Below are 11288 nucleotides of genomic sequence, written 5' to 3' on the forward strand. Positions count from 1 at the left end.
CTTATAATTACTCATTTTCAAAATCTTTCATTTCATAAACATTTGCCACAGCAACATTTTTTTGTGGCTGACCTGCAGTGATATGCTTATGACCAGCTTCTTCTTTCCCCATCTGGAGTACTGCGTCCAGGCCTGGGGCCCCCAATACAGGAAGGACGTGGAACTCTTGGAGCGGGTCCCGAGGAGGGCCACTAAGATGATCAGAGGGCTGGAGCACCTCTCCTACGAAGAAAGGTTGAGGGAACCAGGTTTGTTTAGCTTGGAGAAGGCTGCAGAGAGACCTCATTGTGGCCTTCCAGAACTTGAAGGGAGCGTATAAACAGGAGAGATTATGACTGTTTATGAGGGTGGACAGTGACAGAACAAGGGGGGAATGGTTTTAAACTAAAACAGGGGAAGCTTAGGTTAGATATTAGGAGAAAGTTTTTCACTCAGAGAGTGGTGACACATTGGAACGGGTTGCCCAGGGAGGCTAGGGATGCTGATATATTCAGTATTAAAAATACACATCAGAAGGGAAAACAGTGGTCCCTAGTGAAGACACCGTTCTCTAAAGTAGATTCTAAAAGAAGGCTTTGGAATTCTTTGTCCACATTTCGGAGAGCAAAGATCTGGTTTTCAGAAGTGCTGTGTCTGAGAAGTCCCACTGAAATCAAGAAAAGTCAGCACTGTCTCCTTCTCCTCCCACGTGGATCCTTGAGCAATAAGATGTGCTGTGTTGTTTTTCTGATCATTGCATTAGAATCTACAGTATGGTCTGTGGGTCTTTTTGCTTTAATTCCTTTGAAAGAATGAAATGACACATAATGAATTTAAAGAATATACACAAATTCACCATATACATTTTCCTGTGAGGCTAAAATTTTATTTGACCTATTAGAAAGAATGGTAATTAGTGTTGTTCAAATTATTCTATCTTCCAAAAGAGTAATAGGGATGTGTATAATATTTGCCTTTCATTCGTCTAATTGTATAACATTATCTTACGTTTTCTCTACAAAAAATAAAAAATAAAAATAAAATTGACACTTCAGACTCATCTTTGTAGTTCACAGATGCGCTTCTGGTCTATCCACAATTCATAACATAATGAGAGATCTTGACAGGAAAGACACAATCTCTCCAAGTAACACCTTTGTTCAAGTTTAGTAAACACGTTCAGACACTGAATGGAAAAATTCTTGGGAAAATTCCCACAATTTCCTGGCAGAAATATGGGAGAGCCTGTTGTTTCTCATTTTTTTATAAACCAGGTTGGTGTAAAATGTAGTCTGTATTCAGCTTAAGCACAAACTTCTTGTAAGGTACACAGATGCTACATGATTTTAGGAACTGAACTTATGTAACATGACATTGGAGCTGATGCCAATCTTGATGTTTCACTTTACAAACACTGTACAATAATCAGTTCTATAAGTAATTTGTTCTTTGTTCCATAATAAAATTATCTGATCAATTGTTTCTGACGTCTTTATTCCAGATATTCAGCTATTCTTGTAATTTCCCATAATTCAAACATTCACAGGTAATATGCTGCAAGTAGTGGAAATAGTTGGAGTTTAAAGGAAATACTGAATCCTGTCTGTTTTAATCTTCACTTTGATTTGAAATCAAAAAAACAGGGTAGGTATGCTTGAAATGCAAGCTGGCTACAAAAAGTAAAAAATGCTTCAGATACATAGCAGTGCTCACATAACTTTTTGAACCCTCCAGGATTTATTTATTAAATCAACTAGATTTATGTATTAAATATTCATAGCTAAGCTATGAGACATTTTATATTTCTGAGTTCTTCACCTTATGAGTTGGATTACAGGCAAAAGTTATCCCTTCAGACTGCTTTAGAGTTTTGGTTGTCCATTATACTCAGTGTGTCCTTAAAGTGGTGTCAAGTAGTAAACCGATAAAATAAGGGTATTGTTGTTCTGTCACAATGACTTGCAAATAGTTCTTTAATTTAAATGAATATAATGCTTCCCAGCTGGTGTAAGTGGTTTGACCATAAGAGGTTCACATTTTGTGCAGAAACTATGACTCCATTTTCTTCAAAAGTTGTAAATATATGTATATATATATGTTTTATTGTATGTTTGAAGCTTGAAGATCTGTTCAGAAAGAAAAAAAGATTTTTCAACTTTGATGTATACATCTCCAAATGCAACACACGTAATAGAATTTGATATGTATCTATCCTGGTTCTCCCTGACCATGGCTATTCTTTTTTTCTCCCTGAACATATTCCTAACCACCAGTAAATGAAAGAAAGAACTGAATGTACCTAAAACAATAATTTTTGTGCCACTATGCCATTTAGCTCTTTCTGATATACCTGCTATTGCACAGGTAGAGGAAGTATTTATAGCTTTGTACTTTTTTTTTTTTTTTTTAAACTGTATGATTGGAAATATCATGTGATATAACTGTATCAAAGGACACTTATTTGCAAGAAACATCCTGTATTAGTGGCATTGAGCACCAAGTACAAATGCTCAACAGAAATCTTTGAAACAAAGAAGACAACAAAGATATTTTATATTACTGAGACTACTACTCCCATTAACACCAAAAGTAATCCTCTATGAGTTAGCATCTTTTATGACAGATTTATGGCCTTGCAAGTTTGGCAAGCAAGAAATAGCTGGCAATCATAGATATGAAAATGTGTATGAAAGAGAATCCAAAAGACCTAGCAGTTCTTACCTTTGACAGGATATATTTGAAAATGAGCACTTTTGGCATCCAAAATACTACAGTTGGTGAATGATGTGCTACTGAGCCCAGACCAGCGTTATTTTTAATTAAATAACAGCAGGATACATACAGAAGCAGGAATCAGTTTTTCATTTTGCTCTTCTTGAAACATCCAGACACTGCATCCTTTATGGATATGATTTTTTTTTCCATATATATGTTGACACCCATATTTCTTTGGTCATTACATATTGCTTTAAGAATATCTACTAAGCTGTGTACTACAGGAAATAAAGAGGTCTTTCTGTCATCATTTTTCATTCTCATTAGAAAAAAAAATCATAGAACAGAGATCTAGTTTTAGATTTCAGGTTCACAACACCACAAAGATGCTGATAGCAAGTGTCTGAGTGCAGCAGTGTCAACAGTTGCGTAAGTACAGCATTGAGATGTAGTGGTGTTTATAAATTACATTCCCAGTATGGCTGAACTGTGTATGCCAAGTCATTAAAAGCATCTGTAACTTAAAGAGAGGAAATAACTGTAAAAACTGTACTGAGAATCTAGTAGAGTCCATTCTCTCTTGTGAGAAAGTATTTAAAAGAATGACGATGTGTCCAACAATACAGAAAACCTGGATAAGTAAGGAAAGGCAGGTTCTTAACATTGACATCCAAGGTCAACACTTTTAAAAGTGCATACTATTAGTCATGGAAATGCAGAGTCTAATCTCAAAATCTTTCTCCAAAGCAAAGTTTTCTTGGCTATATTAAAAGGGCTCATCAGAGTAAACGGACTTAGACCAAGCTTCTCTCATACTGTCTTTGTGCACAGAAATTGTATCACCACTGTCTGACTAACACTGGATTTTGCTTTAACAGCTGTTGTGGATGGTCTTGGATTTCAGTCATACCGGTCCCTAATTCCAAAAAAGAGAAGAGTGGAAGAAGGGGAGAGCAATTTCCTAAAACTGAGAAGCATCTGCTGGAGTTAAGAGTTTTTTGACCAAGTTCAAAGCAAGGCACCTTATCGTTGATGGATTCTTCCCTAAGCAATTCAAAATAACACAGTTAAAACAATTTTCTCCTTTTTAAAGAAGCAATATTACGAGACAAACGCTTTTTTAAAAAATGGGATAACTTTGCCATAACTCCCATAACTCCAGTGGTAATAATTGTTAAGCTACTTTTAGCTGCCTGGCTAACCAGGGTTTTTATAGCCCCCCTTACATTATTTAAAATATTTTCACAAGTGATCCATTCATAGATAAAGAGAAATCTTTCAAATGACTCATTTCACCTTTTTCAGCCACCTGAAAGATACAAGGGCTTAGAAACACAATTTCTTGAGAAGCTTCCAAGCTGACCAAACTGAGATGTTCCCATTTTCAGTGATTGTTTAAGGCTTTCCTCCTGCAGAGTGATTTAAATTGAGGTAGCAAACTGCGTAGATGAAAACAAGCAGACTTTCATCTTATTTCCAATGTTTATGACAGACTGGGCGGTGCTTGGAGGAAGATGCAGGTATAAACAGGCCGTAGGTAAAATACTGGCAAGTCTTCAAGTGCCATAAACTGAGCATGCGTCATGCTGAAGTGCCTCCTCAGCAGCGAAAAACAATCCTTGTAGATGCTTATCTCAGAGATGTTACACAAAATGGGTAAGGATTTTGAGAGAAGTGATTCAGGTGATGGACTTGTTACACTTTCTCTGAAGATTGGCCTGTACCCATTGAAAATTAAAGAAAATGTGATAACATCTATTTCAATAGGGAAAATATGCTCTTATGGTTGGGTTAATTAAATCATGTTAGTTAAATTTAGCTGAGACTCAGACATTTCTTCTGTCTAGAAGCTTTTCATCACTCCTGGGGCAAATTTTCCAAAGCCCTCAGATTCACAAGATGTTGTTGTTCTTGCAGTGTTGAAAAGTGAACGTTTACTTAATGTACTGCTCAATTCTTTTTACTTTGTGAACTTTCCTGCTAAAAAGTACATCCAATTTACAACATCTCTGATTTTGTTGAATTTTAACTCTGTATACTATACCTTTTCTGTACGCTAAAGAAATATATTGTTCGCTTTTTCAAATGTTCAGCCATAATATAATTTTGTACTGTGGTGAAGTTTTGCTCAGATTCGGATAAATATGATGTTAACTAGTTTTTTTCCCCTTTCCCTTCAATTTCTTTAAAAAAAAACTTGATATTGCCCTTGTTTTGCACTAAGGTCAGAATAGCCATCTCTTCGCATGGAAGAATTATGCACTAATAAACTAAATGTAACCATGTAATCCATGAGAATTGTAGAACTGAGCGAAGAGATTGGTGGGCTCTTCTAACAGGGTCAGCTACATCAGGTTGCTCAGGGCTGAGTCTGACTAAGTTTGAATGTTTCCAAGGATGGAGGCAACACACCACCTCTGGGCAACCTGTTCCAGTGTTTGAACAGCCTCTGAATAGAAAAGAAAAAAAGAAAAAATCACATGGTTAAGTTAAATGGCTTGTGTTTCAGTATATGCCCACTGCCTCTACACCTTCACTGGATATTATTAAGAGTCTGACTCCATCTTCTTTATTCTCTCCCATAGGTAATGTATACACTTTTATAATATCACCTTGGACCATCTCTTCTCCATGCTAGACAGGCCAGCTTTTCTTCTATGTGAGATGCTCCAGTACCTTCCTTGTCTTTGTGTCCTGTGCTGAACTTGCTCCCGGATACCCAAGTCTCTGATAAAATAAGGCTACTGCTGTTTCCCACAGTGACTTGGAGATGGCCCTTCAATATAAATAACTATGATGCTTCCCAGCTGGTTTAAGACTGTCAGTGTTCTGGGCAGCTTAGACCCAGACTCAGTATTCAGACGTGCCTCACCAGTGATAAGCAAAGAGGAGGCATTGTGCTCCTTGGCCTACTGGCAATACTCTTCCTAATGCATTGCCAATGTGCCTGCAACCCAGGACATTGCCTGTGTTGGCCTACTTTGCCTCAAGGACATGTATCTTGATATCTTTTCATACCCAGCTGCAGCTGTTGGCAGGTCCAAGCACACTGTTCCTCTGGTCGTGCCTGAGCCCATTCATAGGTTCTTTGATAAGTGATGCTATGCCTACAACTCTGGATGGATATAATGCTGTGGCTACGTTTATGCTTCTGAGTGCATAGTGCTGCTACTGAATCATCCCGAAAGAGACTGGCTGTCAATATTTTCATTCTTAAGTATGGCTGGTGGTCAATCTTTTTTGTTTTTCTTTTCACTATTTGCAACAGCACTTGCTCAGCAGAGAAGAAACTGGGCTTATTTTTTTGGCAGTTCCAGAAAGTTCAAAATCACAGCTTCCAGAAAAAACAATTTCAAATTAACTTGTTTTATTTCCAGGCCAGTGCATGCATGCTGTAGAACAGGCCTGGCATGGTAGTACTTTTAATAGCTCAGCTAAGCTGGATGCTGTTTGCAGGCCTGCAGCAACAAGCTGCCTTTCCAGTGGTGTTCAGATACATTGGCAACTGCCACTTTATAAGCAGACAGAGAACTACCCAAACCCTTGAGCCCTCCAGTTGCCCAGAGTTACTGATGCTTTGCGGGTTCTAATAAAGATGAAGGGTTACACTAAGCCTGGTGTGGTCAACCACAACCCCAGTGACTTCAAAAGGTTTCTTCCCATTGTCACCCCCACTGAACTTATTTTAGTGTCAGTGAAATAATTCTTATTGAGCACAAATTGCTTAGAGAGAAGCTAGTGGGTAGAACTTAAGTGGAAAAGTTAAACCTGTTTGTCAAATCTATGATAAGTGAACTAAAGGAAATCTATCTAATTTACTTTTTTTATTAAGATGTTCAGGAAAATACGATGAGGACATATTAGAAAAATGAATTTCAAGCAACTTACATATGTTTACTGCAAAAGCAATTTGTCTTACTGTCACTATATGCAGAGAGAAAAGAGGCATTTATCTTTATTTTGAAAATGCAACATATGGTAATAGCAAAAAGCATGGGAATGTCAAAGGCCACATCTAAAGGACTCGTACATTTGCCAGATAAACCGGAGTTAGACCTATATGCTAGTGGGCAGCTACTGATTTGTAGTGTTTGTAGGGGTTCTAGCTGGGATGGAGTTAATCTTCATGCCACCTGTTGTACTGCTGTGGTTTAATTTGTGACCGAAACAATGGTGATAACAGACCAATGTTTTAGCTTTGCTTTTTTTTTTTTTTTTTTTATTATTATTATTATTATTATTATTATTATTTATGACAGCCTTCTTTGTATTTACACAGTATCAAAGCCCTGTCTGTTTCTCACTCTCACAAGATTGTGGATGCACTTAACCAGAGAGGGGATACAATAAGAAAGATGACTCAGACTAACCAAAGAGCTATTCTACATGATGCAGCATCATGATCAGCAATAAAATGGAGGGAAAAGAGCTTAGGTAAGTTCCCATCATTTCCTTGGGAACTGGTAGGACATTGGTCTACCAATGGGAGGTGACAAGAAATTGCCTCTGCATGATTGCTTTTGCTTTCTTTTTCCTATTACTTCTTCATTTATTAGATATCATCTCAACTCATGAGATTTTGCACTTCTGGTCTTCCTTTTCTTCTTCCCTGTCCTGTTAGGGGTTGGACAGAAGTTTGAGTCCTGTGTTCCTTGGTTGCCAAGAGGGGTTAACCCAAAACAGCATTACAGCATTACATGAACATAGTTCATGTAAGTATACATTATCAGGGCTGCACTTACGGTGTGTATTTAAAACCTATGAAATAATAGAACTGAAATGTTTTCTGTATGCTTTTTGTGCTATAAAGCAAGGGATGTGGAACAGGCATAGAGATTACTCCCAATCTGGAGATCATTATGAAAGGAGGCAACACCACTGAACCTCTCTGATCCTTGTTCATTCAGTAGTTGATGTTGCGGACTGACAAGACAGCCTTTAAACTGCTCATAGCTCTTTGCTTGCTCATTTCAAATCCCCTACATGCTTTCTCACCTTAAAAAAAAATAATTACTGCCCAAGTGTGATTTTAGTCCCATGGAAGTGATGCTTTTCTTTTTAAGAGAAAGTTAATAACTATAATAGTCATCATTACTATTATCAGATACTCAAAATAGTTGGCTTTATTTAGGGAAAAATCATTTTTGGAGGGAAGCGCTATGCTCACAAAAAAATTTAAGGAAATGTTATGTATGTGAGGTTGACACCCCAAGGATCCAATCCTGCATTAAGAAGCTGCACTGATATGCCTTCCCTAAAGTCAGTGAAGCTGTACTCTGCACAATCTAACTGCCAGGCAAAGCCTCATCCTTGTTAAGGATTAAATATGGAAGCACAGATACTGAGGACAGCAGTCTGTGCAGAGTATGACTGGGATGAAGTGAGTTTTCTTCCAGATGGTGCTATTGTTTGGATATGTAACTTAAACAACACACTAGGCTGCTGCTGAGCAGTGGTTGCACACAGTGTTGGGGTTTTCTCTCATTCCAGCTGTACCTCACTTGTTGGTGCACAAGAAGCCATGCTTCCTTACCTGAAAGATTCATTGCTTTCTGTGCCTTCCTGCATCCATTGAGTTTGCTGAGGAACTTGTTTTCTATCTTTTCTAGGTCATAAAAAATGGACATGCTAACAGAATTTTAAACTTTAGTCTCATTTTATAGACTCATAGAATCACAGAATATCCTGAGTTGGACTGGACTAACAAGCATCACTGAGTCCAACCTCTGGCTCCACACTGCACCACTAAAAATCCAAACCCTATGTCAAAGAGTGCTGTACAGACTCTTTAACTCCATCAGCTTGGTGCCATGACCACTGCCATGGGGAGCCTGTATCACTGCCCCACCTCATTCTTGAATAGATTTCTCCGTTTCAGAGGCCTGCAAGTCTATAAGCACATTTTAATGATCATTTTTTCTGCCTCCCATTCTCTTTAGATGCGACATATTTTATTAGTCAGTCTTGATAAAACAGCTTGAGTTAGAAATCAGTGCTGGTATAAAAACTCAGAAGAGCAGCTTCAAATCTTCTGTTTAAAGAAATTTTTTTTTTTTTTTTTTTTTTTTTTTCCCCTAATGAAGAAGACATACATACATACAAAAGTGAAGGATCTGGCACCCTAAAAAGACATAAGCATGCATTTAACTGTAAGCATGTTCTTAAATCTCCCAGTACTGAAAATTAAAACATGCTTATTTGATCTGAGGTTGCTATCTCTAACAACTGTGAAGAAAGCTGATAATGCAATCAAAATTGAGAAGGCTATAGCTTTAAGGATGTCAAGTTAAAAATAACATCTTGCTTCTTGCTGTGATTACAGATGCCATGATAGAAGAGCACTTGTCTTTCAGGAGGCTGACTGATTGATTCATTGATTTTTGTTAAGCATTAGACATGAAATAGTTATGGAGAATCACCATACGAAAGGGCAGGGTTAACCTATTGACTGGCCTGATGATGATGTAAGGAAGTTCACTGGAGGAATTTGAGTCATGAGGATGGGGAGCTGATTTCTGTCAGACTCCTTCAGGGCTTCCAAGCAATATTATCTACTTGAGAACACTGCACCACTTGAAGAAGATGCTTCCTCCTCCTTGAGAGATTGGAATTACTGGAAGAACAAGATGAAATACACCTGTTGTCATCATTACTTGAGGTGTAACTGAAGAATAAATGGCTTGAGGCACTGAAGCTGGCCCTGGAAAGGGTGTATCATCTTCATGTGCTTTGAGTTAAGATACATCCATGCTATGAATTAATCATAAATTTCATTGTACTTTTTGCCCAGACATGTTCAATAATTGAGTTTTACTTACAAGTTAGTGCTGAGGATATAACTTAGACTAATCTCTGCAGTACTTGACAAAAAGGAGTGAGCTTGCACAATGCTTTAAGCCTGGGTGAGCTGCTTCCTTTACGTGACTTGGAAAGACTGAACATGTTCATACTGCAGACCAGTGCACATAAGGCTGCACAAAACGTTCATCTTTCAGGCAACAGTGTGGACTGTTTTGGAGTCTGTGTTTTTCCCAGGCTGGTGACCAGCAGTGCACCTGAAAAGAGAGTAGACGCTGGGAGCCAGCCTGCCCATATTTGCTGTCCAGTCTTGTGTTTCCTTTTTCAGGATGGGTGGAGCATAGGGGCAGCCTCATGGGCATACCCTCCCCCACTGTCTCTGTCTGCACAATGTACTCCCATGCCCTGGATCTGGAAGTTACCTGGCTGTTGCCTTGTGATTTTTAATTTAATCACTGCTTCTTCCTCCTTAGTCATCATAGCATCATGCAGTGTAAAATATCAAGACAGAATGTGGAGGCACAAATAACAAGCCACTTTTTTTTTTTTTTTTCCTGGTAACAATATTCATCTTTTCTGATGATCTCCTTTCTGTTATTACACAGGGTGACTTGCCATTACTTTCTACCTCCTGCATTTCAAAATGTGGTATGCATGATCAGATGTGGCTCTGACAGTGTGACAAGTGCCTTTGCCACAATTACTTCAGTGTTTTCATCACCCACAAGGTGACATATTCTGATATATGAATTCTGCAATGCTAGATTTTCTATGAGCACGCGTTTGAGAGTGTTTTGTACTGCTGCTTTGAGTATTACAGCATTTCATACAGAAAGTAAGTTTATCATATCCACAGTGATGAAGGATAACATGAATGCATGCTGAATATTATTACCAATAGTTACAGTAGCACGTAGTGCAATGTTTGTTGTTTGGTTGGTTATTCCCAAAATAAGGACTACAGTAGAGACAACAAATTAAAGTTCAAATTGTCTGAAGATAACAGCCTAAGGACCACTGCCATTACCAATAAAGAACTAACTAAACAGAAATTTTTATGATAAACATTGGGATGAATATTTTTTTCCCTCATGCATTTTATTCTATTTCCATTCCAGCTTCAATTTCCGTTCCAGCATTTTACCACCTGGATTATTCCTGGCATCATTATATCACATTTTTTTCTGTGTTATTGTGTCCATTCATTGATCTGATCTGATTTGATCTAGCCTACATAAGGAACTATCTTGGCTATCACAATAAATGGGCTCTGCAGAATCACTCAGAATGCTTTGTCATTGGCTCTGTCCGCCTCTTGGAGCACGACCTGGTAGAACAATCTTCTGTGTGATCTAATTGTTCCCATCATTCGCTCCTCCATCAGCAGCTGCTACAGAACTATGAAAACAATTTTTGTTTGTTTGTTTAAATCAGTACTGGAAGACTGACCTGGGGAAGAGTTTCCATAGACAGAACACCAAACCAATGGTCTTCTGGCCAAACACACTCATACACTTCTTGTCAGCTGCTTTGGAAGTCTGCATGTGCTGGAAACAAGCAAGAAACACTTTCCCCTTCTCAGATAAATCAAAATAACTATGTAGTAACTCCTTTTACGGTAGCTGAGTTACTAATTTTAAGTACATTTTGTCTTAATGTAGTACTGAAAGCAGTATTGGAAGCTCTAAGTACTGAAAGCAGTCATGGAAGCTCTGAGAGCTACTGAAATTAACCTGGGTTAATTTTCATCAGACTAAAAAGAACTCACAGCTGGAAATTAAAAGCTGGGAAAAAGT

Source organism: Phasianus colchicus, chromosome Z, assembly GCF_987193195.1.
Source record: "Phasianus colchicus chromosome Z, bPhaCol1.hap1.1, whole genome shotgun sequence".
Taxonomy (NCBI): domain Eukaryota; kingdom Metazoa; phylum Chordata; class Aves; order Galliformes; family Phasianidae; genus Phasianus; species Phasianus colchicus.